This window comes from Cucurbita pepo, chromosome 16 (genome assembly GCF_057944985.1).
Source record: "Cucurbita pepo subsp. pepo isolate OVF chromosome 16, ASM5794498v1, whole genome shotgun sequence".
NCBI lineage: Eukaryota > Viridiplantae > Streptophyta > Magnoliopsida > Cucurbitales > Cucurbitaceae > Cucurbita > Cucurbita pepo.
The window spans coordinates 2,451,482-2,473,538 of record NC_141813.1 but is presented as its reverse complement, the minus strand read 5'-3'; the positions used below and the strand labels follow the sequence as shown (position 1 = coordinate 2,473,538).

The 22,057-nt window shown below is 37.9% G+C and overlaps 4 non-coding genes across 4 annotated transcripts; all 4 read left to right on the top strand.

Annotated features, from left to right (window-relative positions):
- The first annotated feature begins 3,508 nt into the window (after positions 1 to 3,508).
- On the top strand, positions 3,509 to 3,580 carry TRNAG-ACC (transfer RNA glycine (anticodon ACC)). Its single transcript has one exon. It is a non-coding gene; the product is annotated as a tRNA-Gly (tRNA).
- Positions 3,581 to 4,069: 489 nt separating this feature from the next.
- TRNAG-CCC (transfer RNA glycine (anticodon CCC)) lies at positions 4,070 to 4,140 on the top strand. Its single transcript has one exon. It is a non-coding gene; the product is annotated as a tRNA-Gly (tRNA).
- Positions 4,141 to 11,253: 7,113 nt separating this feature from the next.
- Positions 11,254 to 11,335, top strand: TRNAS-GCU (transfer RNA serine (anticodon GCU)). Its single transcript has one exon. It is a non-coding gene; the product is annotated as a tRNA-Ser (tRNA).
- A 1,405-nt stretch (positions 11,336 to 12,740) lies between these two features.
- On the top strand, positions 12,741 to 12,822 carry TRNAS-GCU (transfer RNA serine (anticodon GCU)). Its single transcript has one exon. It is a non-coding gene; the product is annotated as a tRNA-Ser (tRNA).
- The last annotated feature ends 9,235 nt before the right edge of the window (positions 12,823 to 22,057 follow it).

Below are 22,057 nucleotides of genomic sequence, written 5' to 3'. Positions count from 1 at the left end.
GCATAATTTGAAAACTAGTGTTTGCCACAATATCAGTTAAATTTATAGATGACACGAGTAGCACGATCGAGATTTTCTGTTTTCATTTTTTTAAATCGAGAGGTGAACGAAAAGTTAAGGGCTTCGGAAGAACTGCTTGACCAAATACGAGTATTGTTATGGATATGACTAAATTTAGAAGCACCAGTGGTCTAGTGGTAGAATAGTACCCTGCCACGGTACAGACCCGAGTTTGCTTCTCGGCTGGTGCATCCCGAAGATTAGCTATGATGATATTAGTGCATAATTTGAAAACTTCGGTTTGCCACAATATCAGTTAAATTTATAGAAGACACGAGTAGCACTATCGAGATTTTCTGTTTTTATTTTTTTAAATCCAGAGGTGAACGAAAAGTTAAGGGCTTCGGAAGAACCGCATGACCAAAATACGAGTAAGTTATGGATATGACTAAATTTAGAAGCACTAGTGGTCTAGGAATAGTAATAGTACCCTGCCACGGTACAGACCCGAGTTCGATTATCGGCTGGTGGAACCTGAAGGAAGATTAGCTATTATGATATTAGTGCATAATTTGAAAACTAGGGTTTGCCACAATATCAGTTAAATTTATAGATGACAGGAGTAGCACTATCGAGATTTTCTGTTTTTATTTTTTTATATCGAGCGTTCAAGGCTTCGGAAGAACTGCATAGCCAAAATATGAGTAAGTTATGGATATGATTAAATTTAGAAGCACCAGTGGTCTAGCGGTAGAATAGTACCCTGCCACGGTACAGACCCGAGTTCGATTCTCGGCTGGTGCATCCTGAAGTTTAGCTATGATGATACTAGTGCATAATTTGAAAACTTCGATTTGCCACTATATCAGTTATTAAATTTATAGATGACACAAGGCACTATCGTGCTTTTTTTTTTTTTTTTTTTTTAAACTGAGAGGTGAACGAAATGTTAAGGGCTTCGGAAGAACTGGATGACCAAAATACGAGTACGTTATGGATATGCCTAAAGTTAGAAGCACCAGTGGTCTAATGGTAGAATAGTACCCTACCACGGTACAGACCCGAGTCCAATTCTCGACTAGTGCATCCCCGAAGATTAGCTCTGATGATATTAGTGCATAATTTGAAAACTAGGGTTTGCCACAATATCAGTTAAATTTATAGAAGACACGAGTAGCACTATCAAGATTTTTTTTTTTTTTTTTTTAAATCGAGAGGTGAACGAAAAGTTAAGGGCTTCGGAAGAACTGCATGACCAAAATACGAGTAAGTTATGGATATGACTAACTTTAGAAGCAGCAGTGGTCTAGTGGTAGAATTGTACCCTGCCACGGTACAGACCCGAGTTCGATTCTCGACTGGTGCATCCCGAAGATTAGCTATGATGATATTGGTGCGCATAATTTGAAACTTAGGGTTTGCCACAATATGAGTTAAATTTATAGATGACACGTGTAGCACTATTGAGATTTTCTATTTTCATTTTTTTAAATCGAGAGGTGAACGAAGAGGGCTTCGGAAGAACTGCATGACCAAAATACGAGTAAGTTATGGATATGACTAAATTTAGAAGCACCCGTGGTCTAGTGGAAGAATAGTACCCTGCCACGGTACAGACCCGAGTTCGATTCTCGGCTGGTGCATCCCGAAGATTATCCAAGATGATATTAGTGCATTAAATTTATAGATGCCACGAGGCACTATCGTGCTTTTCTTTTTTATTTTTTATTTTTAAACTGGGAGGTGAACGAAAAGTTAAGGGCTTCGGAAGAACTGCATGACCAAAATACGAGTACGTTATGGATATGCCTAAAGTTAGAAGCACCAGTGGTCTAATGGTAGAACAGTACCCTACCACGGTACAGACCCGAGTCCAATTCTCGACTAGTGCATCCCCGAAGATTAGCTCTGATGATATTAGTGCACAATTTGAAAACTAGGGTTTGCCACAATATCAGTTAAATTTATGGAAGACACGAGTAGCACTATCGAGATTTTCTGTTTTTGGTTTTAAATCGAGAGGTGAACGAAAAGTTAAGGGCTTCGGAAGAACTGCATGACCGAAATACGAGTACGTTATGGATATGCCTAAAGTTAGAAGCACTAGTGGTCTAGTGGTAAAATAGTACCCTGCCACGGTACAGACCCGAGTTCGATTCTCTGCTGGTGCATTACGAAGATTAGCTATGATGATATTAGTGCGATAATGCCACAATATCAGTTAAATTTATTAGATGACACGTGTGTAGCACTATCGAGATTTTCTGTTTTTATTTTTTTAAATCGAGAGGTGAACGAAAAGTTAAGGGCTTCGGAAGAACCGCATGACCAAAATACGAGTAAGTTATGGATATGACTAAATTTAGAAGCACTAGTTGTCTAGGAATAGTAATAGTACCCTGCCACGGTACAAACCCGAGTTCGATTATCGGCTGGTGCATCCTGAAGGAAGATTAGCTATGATTATATTAGTGCATAATTTGAAAACTAGGGTTTGCCACAATATCAGTTAAATTTATAGATGACACGAGTAGCACTATCGAGATTTTCTGTTTTTTTTATTTTTAAACTGAGAGGTGAACGAAAAGTTAAGGGCTTTGGAAGAACTGCATGACCAAATTACGAGTAAGTTATGGATATGACTAAATTTAGAAGCACTAGTGGTCTAGGGGAAGAATAGTACCTTGCCACGATACAGACCCAAGTTCGATTCAAGGCTTAGGTGCATCCCGAAGATTAGCTATGATGATTAGTGCGCATAATTTGAAAACTAGGGTTTGCCACAATATCAGTTAAATTTTATAATAGATGACACGAGTAGCACTAACGAGATTTTCTGTGTTTTTTTTTTTTAAATCGAGAGGTGAACGAAAAGTTAAGAGCTTCGAAAGAACTGCATGACCAAAATACGAGTAAGTTATGGATATGAATGAATTTATAAGCACCAGTGGTCTAGTGGTAGAATAGTACCCTGCCACGGTACAGACCTGAGTTTGATTCTCGGCTGGTGCATACCGAAGGAAGATTAGCTATGATGATATTAGGACGCATAATTTGAAAACTAGGGATTGCCACAATATTAGTTAATTTTATAGATGACACGAGTAGCACTATCGAGATTTTCTGTTTTTTTTACTTTTAAACTGAGAGGTGAACGAAAAGTTAAGGGTTTCGGAAGAACTGCATGACCAAAATACGAGTACGTTATGGATATGCCTAAAGTTAGAAGCACCAGTGATCTAATGGTAGAATAGTACCCTACCACGGTACAGACCCGAGTCCAATTCTCCACTAGTGCATCCCCGAAGATTAGCTCTCATGATATTAGTGCATAATTTGAAAACTAGGGTTTTGCCACAATATCAGTTAAATTTATAGAAGACACGAGTAGCACTATCGAGATTTTTTGTTTTTTGTTTTAAATCGAGAGGTGAACGAAAAGTTAAGGGCTTCGAAAGAACTGCATGACCAAAATACGAGTAAGTTATGGATATGACTAAATTTAGAAGCACCAGTGGTTTAGTGGTAGAATAGTACCCTACCACTGTATAGACCCCGAGTTCGATTCTCGGCAGGTGCATCCCCAAGATTAGCTATGATGATATTAGTGCGCATAATTTTAAAACTAGGGTTTGCCACAATATCAGTTAAATTTATAGATGACACGAGTAACACTATCGAGATTTTATGTTTTTTGTTTTAAATCGAGAGGTGAACGAAAAGTTAAGGGCTTCGGAAGAACTGCATGACCAAAATACGAGTAAGTTATGGATATGACTAAATTTAGAAGCACAATTGGTCTAGTGGTAGAATAGTACCCTACCACGGTACAGACCCGAGTTCGATTCTCTGCTGTTGCAACCCGAACATTAGCTATGATGATATTAGTGCATAATTTGAAAACTAGTGTTTGCCACAATATTAGTTGAATTTATACATGACACGAGTAGCACTATCGAGATTTTTTGTTTTTATTTTTTTAAATCGAGAGGTGAACGAAAAGTTAAGGGCTTCGGACGAACTGCATGACCAAAATACGAGTAAGTTATGGATATGACCAAATTTAGAAGCACCAGTGGTCTAGTGGTAGAATAGTACCCTCCCACAGTACAGACCCGAGTTCGATTCTCGGCTGGTGCATCCTGAAGATTAGCTATGATGATATTAGTGCATAATTTGAAAACTTCGGTTTGCCACAAAATCAGTTATAAAATTTATAAATGACACGAGTAGTAATATCGTGCTTTTCTTTTTTCTTTTTTATTTTTAAACTGAGAGGTGAACGAAAAGTTAAGGGCTTCGGAAGAACTGCATGATCAAAATACGAGTACGTTATGGATATGCCTAAAGTTAGAAGCACCAGTGGTCTAATGGTAGAATCGTACCCTACCACGGTACAGACCCGAGTCCAATTCTCGACTAGTGCATCCCCGAAGATTAGCAATGATGATATTAGTGCATAATTTGTAAACTAGGGTTTGCCACAAAATCAGTTAAATTTATAGATGACACGAGTAGCACTATCGAGATTTTCTATTTTTTTTTTTAAATCGAGAGGTGAACGAAAAGTTAAGGGCTTCGGAAGAACTGCATGACCAAAATACGAGTAAGTTATGGATATGACTAACTTTAGAAGCAGCAGTGGTCTAGTGGTAAAATAGTACCCCGCCACGGTATAGACCCTAGTTCAATTCTCGGCTGGTGCATCTCGAAGATTAGCTATGATGATATTAGTGCATAATTTGAAAACTTTGGTTTGCCACAATATTAGTTATTAAATTTATAGATGACACGAGGCACTATTGTTCTTTTCTTTTTTATTTTTTATTTTTAAACTGAGAGGTGAACGAAAAGTTAAGGGCTTCGGAAGATCTGCATGACCAAAATACGAGTACGTTATGGATATGCCTAAAGTTAGAAGCACCAGTGGTCTAATGGTAGAATAGTACCCTACCACGGTACAGACCCGAGTCCAATTCTCGACTAGTGCATCCCCGAAGATTAGTTCTGATGATATTAGTGCATAATTTGAAAACTAGGGTCTGCCACAATATCAGTTAAATTTATAGAAGACACGAGTAGCACTATCGAGATTTTCTGTGTTTTTTTTTTTAAAAAGAGAGGTGAACGAAAAGTTAAGGGCTTCGAAAGAACTGCATGACCAAAATACGAGTAAGTTATGGATATGACTAAATTTAGAAGCACAAGTGGTCTAGTGGTAGAATAGTACCCTGCCACGGTACAGACCCGAGTCCAATTCTCGACTAGTGAATCCCCAAAGATTAGCTCTCATGATATTAGTGCATAGTTTGAAAACTAGGGTTTGCCACAATATCAGTTAAATTTATAGATGACACGAGTAGCACTATCGAGATTTTCTGTTTTTTGTTTTAAATCGAGAGGTGAACGAAAAGTTAAGGGCTTCGGAAGAACTGCATGACCAAAATACGAGTAAGTTATGGATAATACTAAATTTAAAAGCACCAGTTGTCTAATGGAAGAATAGTACACTGCCACGTTACAGACTAGAGTTCGATTCTCGGCTGGTGCATCCCGAAGATTAGCTCTTATGATATTAGTGCATAATTTGAACGAAAAGTTAAGGGCTTCGAAAGAACTGCATAACCAAAATACGAGTAAGTTATGGATATGACTAAATTTAGAAGCACCAATGGTCTAGTGGTAGAATAGTACCCTGCTACGATATAGACCCGAGTTCGATTCTCGGCTGGTGCATCCCGAAGGAAGATTACCTATGATGATATTAGTGCATAATTTGAAAACTAGGGGTTGCCACAATATCAGTTAAATTTATAGATGACAGGAGTAGCACTATCGAGATTTTTTGTTTTTATTTTTTTAAATAGAGAGGTGAACGAAAAGTTAAGGGCTTCAGAAGAACTGCATGACCACAATACGAGTAAGTTATGGATATGACTAAATTAAGAAGCACTAGTGGTCTAGTGGTAGAATAGTACCTTGCCACGGTACAGACCTGAGTTCGATTCTCGACTGGTGCATCCCGAAGATTAGTTATGATGATATTAGTGCATTAAATTTAAAGATGACACGAGTAGTAATATCGTGCTTTTCTTTTTTCTTTTTTATTTTTAAACCTAGAGGTGAACGAAAAGTTAAGGGCTTCGGAAGAACTGCATTATCAAAATACGAGTACGTTATGGATATGCGTAAAGTTAGAAGCACTAGTGGTCTAATGGTAGAATCGTACCCTACCACGGTACAGACCCGAGTCCAATTCTCGACTAGTGCATCCCCGAAGATTAGCTCTGATGATATTAGTGCATAATTTGTAAACTAGCGTTTGCCACAATATTAGTTAAATTTATAGATGACAGGAGTAGCACTAAAGAGATTTTCTGTTTTTTTTTTTTAAATCGAGAGGTGAACGAAAAGTTAAGGGCTTCGGAAGAACTGCATGACCAAAATACGAGTAAGTTATGGATATGACTAAAGTTAGAAGCACCAGTGGTCTAATGGTAGAATAGTACCCTACCACGGTACAGACCCGAGTCCAATTCTCGACTAGTGCATCCCCGAAGATTAGTTCTGATGATATTAGTGCATAATTTGAAAACTAGGTTTTGCCACAATATCAGTTAAATTTATAGATGACACGAGTGCACTATCGAGATTTTCTGTGTTTTTTTTTTTAATCGAGAGATGAACGAAAAGTTAAGGGCTTCGGAAGAACTGCATGACCAAAATACGAGTAAGTTATGAATATGACTAAATTTAGAAGCACCAATGGTCTAATGGAATAGTACCCTACCACGGTACAGACCCGAGTCCAATTCTCGACTAGTGCATCCCCGAAGATTAGCTCTGATGATATTAGTGCTTAATTTGAAAACTAGGGTTTGCCATAATATCAGTTAAATTTATAGAAGACACGAGTAGCACTATCGAGATTTTCTGTTTTTTTTTTAAATCGAGAGGTGAACGAAAAGTTAAGGGCTTCGGAAGAACTGCATGACCAAAATAAGAGTAAGTTATGGATATGACTAAATTTAGAAGCACCAGTGGTCTAGTGATAGAATAGTACCCTGCCACGGTACAGACCCGAGTTCTATTCCCGGCTGGTGCATCCAAAAGATTAGCTAAGATGTTAGTGCATAATTTGAAAACTTCGGTTTGCCACAATAACAGTTATTAAATTTATAGATGACACGAGGCACTATCGTGCTTTTCTTTTTTATTTTTTATTTTTAAACTGAGAGGTGAACGAAAAGTTAAGGGCTTCAGAAGAACTGCATGACCAAAATACGAGTACGTTATGGATATGCCTAAAGTTAGAAGCACCAGTGGTCTAATGGTAGAATAGTAACCAACCTACTTGTAGGCTGCCGTCGCTTCGTTCTTCTACTGGGTTTCCACAACTTTCCTTTTGTCTATAAGAAGTTCGGGCTTACCCTTTACTGCGCTCTAACAATTGTGTAGGTCTCGAAGTTCTAACTGATTCCTCATTAAAAATCTACCTTTGTTGTCCGTAGTGCCTCTTCGAGATTTGTTCCTAAAATAAAAAAGTTACTTTGGCCGAGTGGTTAAGGCGTGTGCCTGCTAAGTACATCGGGTTTCCCAGCTAGAGTTCGAATCTCTTAGGCGACGTATGGTTCATAATTTTTTTTGTACTAGCCAAAGGCCACCGCTAAAAGACATTGTCCTCGTTGGCCCGTTACCTCACCAGGTATTCAGGCCCTTATTATAAGAAATGCTTCGTTCCCCTCTCCAACCCATGTTGGATGTGTTTTAATTTTTAGAGGTTTCGAGATATCGAACTGCGACAAAAAGATAAATTTTGCACACTTAAAAAGACATACCACACCTTCGTCATAAATTTCAAGTTCTTTACACAGGAAAAAGGGCATGGGATACAAAAAGAATTCAAAATCAACCTAAAAAATTAAACGACTAATTGATGTCCCAGGTCGAATACATCTAACATACACACCGTGTCGACACCGTTTTGTGATAGTAGAGCTCCAGAGCATCACCCCACCTTGACCAGTAACTGAACAAGGAAAGGAGAAAGGTGTAAGTATAAAAATCTACTTAGTAACCAACCTACTTGTAGGCTGCCGTAGCTTCATTCTTCTACTGGGTTTCCACGACTTTCCTTTGGTCTATAAGAAGTTCGGGCTTACCCTTTACTGTGCTCTAACAATTGTGTAGGTCTCGAAGTTCTAACTGATTCCTCATTAAACATCTACCTTTGTTGTTCGTAGTGCCTCTTCGATTTTTGTTCCTAAATTAAAAAAGTCGCTTTGGCCGAGTGGTTAAGGCGTGTGCCTGCTAAGTACATGGGGTTACCCCACAAGAGTTGGAATCTCTCAGGCGACGTAAGGTTCATATTTTTTTTTGTACTAGCCAAAGGCCACCGCTAAAAGACATTGCCCTCGTTGGCCCGTTACCTCACCAGGTATTCAGGCCCTTATTATAAGAAATGCTTCGTTCTCCTCTCCAACCCATGTTGGATGTGTCATGACCCAATTTTAATTTTTATCGGTTTCGAGATATCGAACTGCGACAAAAAGATAAATTTTGCACACTTTAAAAGACATACAACATCTTCGTCATAAATTTCAAGTTCTTTACAAACGGAAAAAGGGCATGGGATACAAAAAGAATTCAAAATCAACCTAAAAAATTAAACGACTAATTGATGTCCCAGGTCGAATACATCTAACATACACACCTTGTCGACACCGTTTTGTGATAGTAGAGCTCAAGAGCATCACCCCACCTTGACCAGTAACTGAACAATGAAAGGAGAATGGTGTAAGTGTAAAAATCTACTTAGTAACCAACCTACTTGTAGGCTACCGTCGCTTCATTCTTCTACTGGGTTTCCACGACTTTCCTTTGGTCTATAAGAAGTTCGGGCTTACCCTTTACTGTGCTCTAACAATTGTGTAGGTCTCGAAGTTCTAACTGATTCCTCATTAAACATCTACCTTTGTTGTTCGTAGTGCCTCTTCGATTTTTGTTCCTAAATTAAAAAAGTCGCTTTGGCCGAGTGGTTAAGGCGTGTGCCTGCTAAGTACATGGGGTTACCCCACAAGAGTTGGAATCTCTCAGGCGACGTAAGGTTCATATTTTTTTTTGTACTAGCCAAAGGCCACCGCTAAAAGACATTGCCCTCGTTGGCCCGTTACCTCACCAGGTATTCAGGCCCTTATTATAAGAAATGCTTCGTTCTCCTCTCCAACCCATGTTGGATGTGTCATGACCCAATTTTAATTTTTATCGGTTTCGAGATATCGAACTGCGACAAAAAGATAAATTTTGCACACTTTAAAAGACATACAACATCTTCGTCATAAATTTCAAGTTCTTTACAAACGGAAAAAGGGCATGGGATACAAAAAGAATTCAAAATCAACCTAAAAAATTAAACGACTAATTGATGTCCCAGGTCGAATACATCTAACATACACACCTTGTCGACACCGTTTTGTGATAGTAGAGCTCAAGAGCATCACCCCACCTTGACCAGTAACTGAACAATGAAAGGAGAATGGTGTAAGTGTAAAAATCTACTTAGTAACCAACCTACTTGTAGGCTACCGTCGCTTCATTCTTCTACTGGGTTTCCACGACTTTCCTTTGGTCTATAAGAAGTTCGGGCTTACCCTTTACTGTGCTCTAACAATTGTGTAGGTCTCGAAGTTCTAACTGATTCCTCATTAAACATCTACCTTTGTTGTCCGTAGTGCCTCTTCAAGATTTGTTCCTAAAATAAAAAAGTTTGCTTTGTTTGAGTGGTTAAGGCGTGTGCCTGCTAAGTACATGGGATTTCCCCGCGAGAGTTCGAAACTCTCATGCGACGTGAAGATCATTTATTTTTCTGTACTAGCCAAAGGCAACCGCTAAAAGACATTGTCCTCGTTGGCCCATTACCTCACCAGGTATTCAGGCCCTTATTATAAGGAATGCTTCGTTCCCGTCTCCAACCCATGTTGGAAGTGTCATGACCCAATTTTAATTTTAGAGGTTTCGAGATATCGAATTGCGACAAAAAGATAAATTTTGCACACTTTAAAAGACATACAACACCTTCGTCATAAATTTCAAGTTCTTTACAAACGGAAAAAGGGCATGGGATACAAAAAGAATTCAAAATCAACCTAAAAAATTAAACGACTAATTGATGTCCCAGGTCGAATACATCTAACATACACACCGTGTCGACACCGTTTTGTGATAGTAGAGCTCCAGAGCATCACCCCACCTTGACCAGTAACTGAACAAGGAAAGGAGAAAGGTGTAAGTATAAAAATCTACTTAGTAACCAACCTACTTGTAGGCTGCCGTAGCTTCATTCTTCTACTGGATTTCCACGACTTTCCTTTGGTCTATAAGAAGTTCGGGCTTACCCTTTACTGTGCTCTAACAATTGTGTAGGTCTCGAAGTTCTAACTGATTCCTCATTAAACATCTACCTTTGTTGTTCGTAGTGCCTCTTCGATTTTTGTTCCTAAATTAAAAAAGTCGCTTTGGCCGAGTGGTTAAGGCGTGTGCCTGCTAAGTACATGGGGTTACCCCGCAAGAGTTGGAATCTCTCAGGTGACGTAAGGTTCATATTTTTTTTTTGTACTAGCCAAAGGCCACCGCTAAAAGACATTGCCCTCGTTGGCCCGTTACCTCACCAGGTATTCAGGCCCTTATTATAAGAAATGCTTCGTTCTCCTCTCCAACCCATGTTGGATGTGTCATGACCCAATTTTAATTTTTAGAGGTTTCGAGATATCGAACTGCGACAAAAAGATAAATTTTGCACACTTTAAAAGACATACAACACCTTCGTCATAAATTTCAAGTTCTTTACAAACGGAAAAAGGGCATGGGATACAAAAAGAATTCAAAATCAACCTAAAAAATTAAACGACTAATTGATGTCCCAGGTCGAATACATCTAACATACACACCGTGTCGACACCGTTTTGTGATAGTAGAGCTCAAGAGCATCACCCCACCTTGACCAGTAACTGAACAAGGAAAGGAGAAAGGTGTAAGTATAAAAATCTACTTAGTAACCAACCTACTTGTAGGCTGTCGTCGCTTCATTCTTCTACTGGGTTTCCTCGACTTTCCTTTGGTCTATAAGAAGTTCGGGCTTACCCTTTACTATGCTCTAACAATTGTGTAGGTCTCGAAGTTCTAACTGATTCCTCATTAAACATCTACCTTTGTTGTCCGTAGTGCCTCTTCGAGATTTGTTCCTAAAATAAAAAAGTCGCTTTGGCCGAGTGGTTAAGGCGTGTGCCTGCTAAGTACATGGGATTTTCCCGTGAGAGTTCGAAACTCTCATGCGACGTAAAGTTCATTTATTTTTCTGTACTAGCCAAAGGCACCCGCTAAAAGACATTGTCCTCGTTGGCCCATTACCTCACCAGGTATTCAGGCCCTTATTATAAGAAATGCTTCGTTCCCGTCTCCAACCCATGTTGGATGTGTCATGACCCAATTTTAATTTTAGAGGTTTCGAGATATCGAATTGCGACAAAAAGATAAATTTTGCACACTTTAAAAGACATACAACACCTTCGTCATAAATTTCAAGTTCTTTACAAACGGAAAAAGGGCATGGGATACAAAAAGAATTCAAAATCAACCTAAAAAATTAAACGACTAATTGATGTCCCAGGTCGAATACATCTAACATACACACCGTGTCGACACTGTTTTGTGATAGTAGAGCTCCAGAGCATCACCCCACCTTGACCAGTAACTGAACAAGGAAAGGAGAAAGGTGTAAGTATAAAAATCTACTTAGTAACCAACCTACTTGTAGGCTGCCGTAGCTTCATTCTTCTACTGGGTTTCCACGACTTTCCTTTGGTCTATAAGAAGTTCGGGCTTACCCTTTACTGTGCTCTAACAATTGTGTAGGTCTCGAAGTTCTAACTGATTCCTCATTAAACATCTACCTTTGTTGTTCGTAGTGCCTCTTCGATTTTTGTTCCTAAATTAAAAAAGTCGCTTTGGCCGAGTGGTTAAGGCGTGTGCCTGCTAAGTACATGGGGTTACCCCGCAAGAGTTGGAATCTCTCAGGTGACGTAAGGTTCATATTTTTTTTTGTACTAGCCAAAGGCCAACGCTAAAAGACATTGCCCTCGTTGGCCCGTTACCTCACCAGGTATTCAGGCCCTTATTATAAGAAATGCTTCGTTCTCCTCTCCAACCCATGTTGGATGTGTCATGACCCAATTTTAATTTTTAGTGGTTTCGAGATATCGAACTGCGACAAAAAGATAAATTTTGCACACTTTAAAAGACATACAACACCTTCGTCATAAATTTCAAGTTCTTTACAAACGGAAAAAGGGCATGGGATACAAAAAGAATTCAAAATCAACCTAAAAAATTAAACGACTAATTGATGTCCCAGGTCGAATACATCTAACATACACACCGTGTCGACACCGTTTTGTGATAGTAGAGCTCCAGAGCATCACCCCACCTTGACCAGTAACTGAACAAGGAAAGGAGAAAGGTGTAAGTATAAAAATCTACTTAGTAACCAACCTACTTGTAGGCTGTCGTCGCTTCATTCTTCTACTGGGTTTCCTCGACTTTCCTTTGGTCTATAAGAAGTTCGGGCTTACCCTTTACTGTGCTCTAACAATTGTGTAGGTCTCGAAGTTCTAACTGATTCCTCATTAAACATCTACCTTTGTTGTCCATAGTGCCTCTTCGAGATTTGTTCCTAAAATAAAAAAGTCGCTTTGGCCGAGTGGTTAAGGCGTGTGCCTGCTAAGTACATGGGATTTTCCCGCGAGAGTTCGAAACTCTCATGCGACGTAAAGTTCATTTATTTTTCTGTACTAGCCAAAGGCAACCGCTAAAAGACATTGTCCTGTCCTCGTTGGCCCATTACCTCACCAGGTATTCAGGCCCTCCTTATAAGGAATGCTTCGTTCCCCTCTCCAACCCATGTGTCATGACCCAATTTTAATTTTTAGAGGTTTCGAGATATCGAACTGCGACAAAAAGATAAATTTTGCACACTTTAAAAGACATACAACACCTTCGTCATAAATTTCAAGTTCTTTACAAACGGAAAAAGGGCATGGGATACAAAAAGAATTCAAAATCAACCTAAAAAATTAAACGACTAATTGATGTCCCAGGTCGAATACATCTAACATACACACCGTGTCGACACCGTTTTGTGATAGTAGAGCTCAAGAGCATCACCCCACCTTGACCAGTAACTGAACCTGGAAAGGAGAATGGTGTAAGTATAAAAATCTACTTAGTAACCAACCTTCTTGTAGGCTGTCGTCGCTTCATTCTTCTACTGGGTTTCCACGACTTTCCTTTGGTCTATAAGAAGTTCGGTCTTACCCTTTACTGTGCTCTAACAATTGTGTAGGTCTCAAAGTTCTAACTGATTCCTCAATAAACATCTACCTTTGTTGTCCGTAGTGCCTCTTCGAGATTTGTTCCTCAAATAAAAAATTCGCTTTGGTCGAGTGGTTAAGGCGTGTGCCTGTTAAGTACATGGGGTTTCCCCGCGAGAGTTGGAATCTCTCAGGCGACGTAAATTTTATTTTTTTTTGTACTAGCCAAAGGCCACCGCTAAAAGACATTGTCCTCGTTGGCCCGTTACCTCTATTCAGGTCCTTATTATAAGGAATGCTTCGTTCCCCTCTCCAACCCATGTTGAATGTGTCATGACCCAATTTTAATTTTTAGAGGTTTCGAGATATCGAATTGCGACAAAAAGATAAATTTTGCACACTTTAAAAGACATACAACACCTTCGTCATAAATTTCAAGTTCTTTACAAACGGAAAAAGGGCATGGGATACAAAAAGAATTCAAAATCAACCTAAAAAATTAAACGACTAATTGATGTCCCAGGTCGAATACATCTAACATACACACCGTGTCGACACCGTTTTGTGATAGTAGAGCTCAAGAGCATCACCCCACCTTGACCAGTAACTGAACCTGGAAAGGAGAATGGTGTAAGTATAAAAATCTACTTAGTAACCAACCTTCTTGTAGGCTGTCGTCGCTTCATTCTTCTACTGGGTTTCCACGACTTTCCTTTGGTCTATAAGAAGTTCGGTCTTACCCTTTACTGTGCTCTAACAATTGTGTAGGTCTCAAAGTTCTAACTGATTCCTCAATAAACATCTACCTTTGTTGTCCGTAGTGCCTCTTCGAGATTTGTTCCTCAAATAAAAAATTCGCTTTGGTCGAGTGGTTAAGGCGTGTGCCTGTTAAGTACATGGGGTTTCCCCGCGAGAGTTGGAATCTCTCAGGCGACGTAAATTTTATTTTTTTTTGTACTAGCCAAAGGCCACCGCTAAAAGACATTGTCCTCGTTGGCCCGTTACCTCTATTCAGGTCCTTATTATAAGGAATGCTTCGTTCCCCTCTCCAACCCATGTTGAATGTGTCATGACCCAATTTTAATTTTTAGAGGTTTCGAGATATCGAATTGCGACAAAAAGATAAATTTTGCACACTTTAAAAGACATACAACACCTTCGTCATAAATTTCAAGTTCTTTACAAACGGAAAAAGGGCATGGGATACAAAAAGAATTCAAAATCAACCTAAAAAATTAAACGACTAATTGTTGTCCCAGGTTGAATACATCTATCATACACACCGTGTCGACACCGTTTTGTGATAGTAGAGCTCCAGATCATCACCCCACCTTGACCAGTAATTGAACAAGGAAAGAAGAAAGGTGTAAGTATAAAAATCTACTTATTTACCAACCTACTTGTAGGATGTCGTCGCTTCATTCTTCTACTAGGTTTCCTCGACTTTCCTTTGGTCTATAAGAAGTTCGGGCTTGCCCTTTACTGTGCTCTAAGCAATTGTGTAGGTCCTTTGTTGTCCGTAGTGCCTCTTCGAGATTTGTTCCTAAAACAAAAAAAGTTGTTGTAAGACACTGGCCAAAGTGATGAGATATCCTTGTTCGTGTAATCCTCTGATAGTTCTTTTAAGAAATCAGAGCATCGATGTTTGTGTTCTTTAATGTTAAAATTACCTTTATGACGGTATCAGCCAAATCGAGCTTCAAAACTTCGAATTTTTATTTAGTACATCCTTTTTTTTTTCGCTCTATTCAACAAGGATATTCACTTTGTTCCAATCAAATTAAATGGGATAAATTAACAATCGTGGAGTAAATCATTTAGGTATAAACCAAGAATCAGCTCTTCAAGTTCTGAGATACATAAAAAGTAGTCTATTTTGGATTTTGCATCTTTCTCGGGAATTCAATAATTTATTGAAAGTCTAAACAGCAAACCAATCAAACTCGGTCTATTTCTAGGTTTTGCATTTTTTGTTGGGAAATTCAATAATTTATTGAAAGTCTAAAAAGCAAACCAATGTGTATAGATCATCTCGGTTTTGCATCTTATGGTAAATCAATAAGTCCTTGAAAGTCTAAAAAGCAAACCAATGGGTCCAAATCATTTCGGTTTTAAATCTTATTGGTAAGTTCAATTATTTATTGGAAGTCTAAAAAGCAAACCAATGTTTTCGAAAATTCAATTATTTTTTGGAAGTCTAAAAAAGAAAACCAATGTTTCAACTTTTGTATATTCCTCTGAAGTTCATTTATTTATTGGAAGTCTAAAAAGCAAGCCGATGTGTCTGAGCAAAAATACTGTTTAGAGTTAACTTGACACATATTTTCACTATTGGGAAGACAACAATTTAATTATCTAAAACACAAGTTGGGTGTTATTGACCTACACTCTCCAACTTGAGACACTTAACTTGGGGGAGTAAAGACAAGTTAATAATATTGAGATACCTAAAATAGAGGGGGAATTTGATGAGTAGGATCTGAAAAAAAGTTCTTTTAATGGTAGTGCTATAAATTATCTTTATTGTGCACTAATTAACGATGAATTTAATAGAGTATCCATGTGTTCTTGGGCATATGAAATTTGAAAAACTCTTGAAATAACTCATGAGGGAACAAATTTGGAAAACTTTGATCTGTCATGGTCATGCTTGTCCAAGGCGTGTTGTTTATGGCTGCATGTCGAATGTCCGCGTCATATTTGTTCGGGACGTGTTGTCCATGGTTGCATGCCCATTACAAACCCCTTTTACATGCTTTCATCTTAGATAGACCTTTACCACTTCATGTTGTTCAAAAAAATCATTTCTACACTTGTCAGGGCTAAAATGCCCCAAAATGTACTATAGAGAGATATGACTAATCGTCACTTATTCTTACTCGGGTTATATGCTATCAAAGTTGTTGTTGTTGTCTAATTGCTTTTAGCTTATAACATTGCTTTCTTTCAAAAAAATTTTAATGTATTTCCTCGCTCATGTTTTCGAGAACATCTCTCAAACGTGACTCGAAACTCGAGCATACACCGATGTATCCACGAAGTCCAAAATTCTCACGGTTGACTTGTTCATTGGATTAGAACAAGTGTCACACAATTGCTATAACGTTGCTGCAAGAGTGCAATTGTACAATAGACGTATCAATATTTACTGGGACGAATTTATGGTAAGTTGTTTCCATTGATCACGTCCATTAGAACTTCAAACCCGTTATGTGATGTAATAGAAATTTGTATTGATTATGGATCACTTCTCATTTGACGCACATCGATCTCCTCTAATATCATCAAAGCCCATCCAATTGAGTGTTTTTACTTGAATGGACTTCATCCAATTGGGTGTTTTTAAAATCGAGTCGCATATAATTATTTTGTGCAATATTAATTTTTTTAATTAAATGATTTATAAGGAAGGATTAATTTTTTTGTGATCAAGTCTTATACAAACTTATTGTATACGATACTTTCACTCTCATGTCTCTAGGTGAAAAATTTGAATCAAACTATTGGTAATTTTTACAAATTAGGTAGTATCAATAGTATTATCAAGATAAGACACTCAATCATATCTATATACTATAGACTATTTAAGTTATTGATATATTAGAACAATATTATCTCATATTTCATTCACATATTGTTCAAGCTTATGCTAATAACCTTTATTACGGTAGATAACTTAACATTGGAAATAAATATAATCAAAACTATTATTAAATAATAAATGATATATTGAAATGTTATGAAGTACAAGCAAGAGCTAATAGCTAAAGCAAAACGAGTAGCGAGCCACTACTATCCCTTCCTATATAGTTTAGTTTCCTAATTGCCCAGGCTCGGTCACCTTCCCCATATCCCTTATGCTTAGGACTGGGGTCCATGGTGACTGAGAGAACCCTCCCTCTTCAAATGCTACAAAGGGTGTTAAATATTTGATTTCATGAGCTTGCGTCGATATGACTTTATCGGAGTATTGACTATAGTGACCTTTGGGTCTTTGAAAAATTTCATAAGCCCAATGAGAGTTCGAGAATGTTTGGGAAGAAGCTGCTGGATTTTTCTTTCATGGAAAAGTGGCTTTGCTACTCCTCTCTCTCATTTTCTTCTTTGTTCTTTTAAAGAAAGAAAATATTTTTTATGAAAGAGAATTTTACTTTAGGAGTGTACAATTATTGCTGGTTCATTATTCTTTCATTTTCCTTAAATAAAATAAAATAAAATAAAATAAAAAGTTTCACATGAGGCTGGACCTATTTTGAGTTAACCATAAGAAAATCAGCACACATGAATGAGTTAAATTCAATCTATAATTTCCTTCTTTCATTATGGGCGCAATACTCTCTAAATTAACATACTTAAATTTCAGAACATAACTCCTAATATTTCTTGTGGATCTGAAGGAAATTCGAGAATAAAAATTCAAGAACTTACCTTCGGATCTTCCTCGTTTCTTGATGGTTTTGTGTGATTCAAGGGTTCAAGGTACTTCTCTTTGAGATTTTGTGAAGAAGAAAGCTCAATCGGAATCGGACTCCTCATGGCCGAAACGATGGTTACTTCCGTCTCTCTAGAACTTTATCTCTTCTCTCTACTTTCTTTTCTTTTCCTTTCCCTTCTTTTCTCTTCTTTTCTTTTCTGATTTTTCTTTTCTTTATCTTTCACTAACCTCATTTTTTATGTGCCTTTTATTAACATGAAATTGATCAGCTATAAATTTAAAACGAGAAAAGTAGAATGACCTAGACTTAGATGCCAAAAATCGGATGATTGAGATACCTTGATGACTTTAAGATTTGATTGAAGATGAAGAAATATGATAGAGATTTCCAAATTGTTTACCTGAGCCAATCATCTTCACTGTAACCAAGTCCTGCATAACACAAGAATCAAGATAGAAGGTGACACACCATTTTAAGTCATTGGTAAGTTTGCTAATGGACAACATGTTTAAATTGAATGAAGACACACATAAAATATTGTTTAATTTAAGGCCAGGATTAAAGAGGATTAAAGAAAACATTGACGGTAAGTGACACATGTGTTCTCACTCATTAGGCAAGTTTATTGTAGAAATGATTGCAGTATTTGGTTCATTCATAACAGAAGCTTTATATATTATATGATTCGCAGCTCCACTATCGAGAATCCATGAATTAGAACTAGCAGAGTTAATGGATAATGTAGATACTGGGAATAATCCATGAATTAGATCTGTCACGACCCAATTTTTAAGGTTTCGAGAAATCAAACCGCGATGAAAAGATGGATTTTGAAAAGACATACAACACTTGTCCGAAATTCTAAGTTATTTACAAATAGAAAAGGGCATGGGATACAAAGGAATTCAAAATGAACCCCAAAAAGAATAGAACTAATTGATGTCAAACGTCCAATACAACTAACAGACATTTTGGGCTGACACCCTTGTGTGTAGTCCCTAATGTATTTTCAAGACTCATCCATAAAACCAAAAGGTCACTTTGATTGAGTGGTTATAGTGTGTGCTTGCTATTACATGGTGTTTCCCCGCCAGAGTTGATGAAAAGTTTTTTTTTTTTTTTTTTTTTTTTTTTTTTTTTTTTTTTTTTTTTTTTTTTTTTTTGTAACAACCAAAGACCACTGCGGCAGAGATTGTTCAATCTACAAATGTCTGAAGGTGGATTTGTTATTGATCATATAAACGAATTCAATATGATTGTAAGTCAATCGAGTTTAGTGAAAATTAATTTTGAAGATGAAATTAAGGCACTGATTTTGATGTCATGTTTACCCGAGTCGTGGGATACTGTTGTTGCTTCGATCAGTAGTTCTCAGAGATTGAGAAGCTAAAGTCGCTGAAATCCAAGATGTAGCTCTCAGCGAAAGTATTCACAAACGAGAAATTAGGGATTCATCTAGTGGTGCTCTCAGTGTTGACCAAAGGGGAAGAAGTAAATTGAAGGACTTAAACAAAGATCGATAAAAATCAAACCATGAAAATTTTCCAAACAGATCAAACATAACATGTTGGAATTGTGGAGAAAAATGTCACTTTTGGACCGTTGTACAAGACCAAAAACGAAGCAGAATCACAAATTAGAAGATGATGATGATTCTATAGATTCAGCATAAGACATTGGAGATTCCCTAATCCTCAGCGTGGACAGTCTAACTGAATCTAGAATTTTGGATTCAGGTGCATCTTTTCATTCATCACCAAATAAAGAGCTATTTCCAAATTTCAAGTCTGAAAATTTCGAGAAGGTGTATCTTGCCAACAGCCAAGATTTGGAGATTGAAGGAAAAGGGGATGTCTTCATAAAAACTTCGGCAGGAAATCACTGGACATTAAAGGATGTCAGGTACATTCTTAGTCTCAATAAGAACCTGATCTCTATTGGTTAGTTGGACAACACAGGTTATGCAACAGAGTTTGGGAAGAGTTCGTGGAAGATTGTGAAGGGTGTTATGGTGGTAGCGCGTGGCACAAAATCTGGAACCTTATACACCACTGCAGGGTGTATGAACATGGTTATTGTTGCTGAGAGTGCTTCAAACTCAAGTCTATGACACAATAAACTTGGACATATGAACGTCAAAGGAATAAAGATGTTGGCTGCGAAAGAAGTTTTGGAAGGTCTGAAATCGTCCTTGTGAGAACTGCATTATGAGCAAACAGAAATGAGATAGCTTCACAAAGACTACAAGAGAATTGAAGAAAGTGTGGTTGGAAATGGTCCATACAGACGTTTGCGGACCATCTCCAGTTCTATCACTTGGTGCATCAAAGTTTTATGTCACATTCATCGATGATTTCAATAGGAATGTGTGGATTTGTTTCTTGAAACGCAAGTTAGATGTGTTTGCCACCTTCAAGAAGTGAAGTGGAAAGTTGAAGTTGAAAATCAGACCGGCTTGAAGATCAAATGCCTGAGGTCTAGTAATGGAGTTGAGTACGACAAGTTAGAATTCAAATTATGTTGTGCAGCTGAGGAAATTCGATTAATGAAGACAATTCCTGGTAAACCAAGACAAAATGGTGTTGTTGAAAGAATGAACAGAACATTGAATGAGTGGCAAAAGAGTATATGAGGATTCATTATGGATTTCCAAAGACGTTCTAAGCAAATGTTCATGTTCATTATGGATTTCCAAAGACATTATGGATTTCCAATAGAGGGTCATCAATACCCTTTGAGTTCAAGTTGCCAGAAGAAGTATGGACAAGAAAAGAACTCAAGTACTCTCACTTGAGAACTTTTTGTTGTACTGCGTATGTTCATGTTGATCTAGAGAAGAGTGACAAGCTTGACGCTCAGCCTGTGAAATGTTATTTTGGGATGACAAGAACCAAAAAGTCCTGAGATACTGTGACGTGACTTTTGATGAAAATGTCATATACAAGGACAAAGAGAAGAAATGTTTCAAGACAACAAAGCAAGTGGGATTAAGGTTGAGTTGCTGAAAGATTCACCTAGTGATGTTGTAGCAAATACTCAAGAAACTCCTGAGTCTGTTGCTAAGGAACCAAAGGCGGAGCAAGTGACACCTGAGCAGGTGTTGAAAAGATCATCTAGAGCTATCAGAGTACTAGATAGGTATGTCCCGTCATTACACTATATGTTGCTGACTGATGAAGGGGAACCAGAGCCCTTTGATGAGGCCCTACAGTTGGAGGATACAACCAAATGGGAGCAAGCCATGGATGATAGGATGTCTAAGCTTCAAAAATGCATTGGTCTTCCAACTATTGAGGCTGAGTACGTGGCAATAGCTGAACCTGAAAAGGAGATGATATGGATGACAGACTATCTAGAAGAATTGGACAAGAAGCAGCACGAGAAGATTCTTTATACAGATAGTTAGTGTGTCATACAGTTGGTGAAGAACCCGATCTATCATTCAAAGACAAAACACAAAAGGCGATACCATTTCACTCGCAGGTTAGTGGAAGATGGTGATGTGTTTGGTAGAGATAAAGGGTGCAAAGAATCCAGCAAACATGTTGACAAAATGTGTTGATGTTGGAACGGTTGGGCAAAGCCTCAATTTGTATGGTGCAAGGAAGATTTAGAATGAAATTCTTGGTTGGTTGGATGAGTCTACAAATGAGAGAATATTAGGATATGAGGCCTAATGCTTATTTCTAGTAAAAGATCTGGTAGAGATATATAAAATAGATATTTCGTAAAGATTTGGTACAGATATATATGGTAGATATTTCGTAAAGATTTGGTAAAGATATATTTGGTCGATTATATTTTGTAGGCAGTTAAATCTGTTAAAGCTATATTTAGTAAACTGAAACCATGTATATATATATCCTATTTCTTTGTGTTCATCTTGATCGAGTGTGTGCATCGTTGTGCGATCCTAACAACTCATATCAGAGCTAGGCAAAATTTACCACGATCTGTGAAGATGGAAAGTTCAAAGATTGTAGTTGAGAAGTTCGATGGATCCGATTTCGATTTCTGGAAAATGCAGATTGAAGTTATCTGTACCAGAAAGATCTTCATGAATCCCTGTTGGGGGTGAAGCCGAACACCATGACCACGGAGTAGTAGAAGCTCAAAGATCGTCATGACTTAGGGTTGATCTGGTTGACGCTATCCACAAACGTGACTTTCAACATCATCAAGGAGAAGACAACGTCAGATCTGTTGAAGGCGCTACCGAATATGTACGAGAAACCGTAGACTATGAACAAGGTGTAT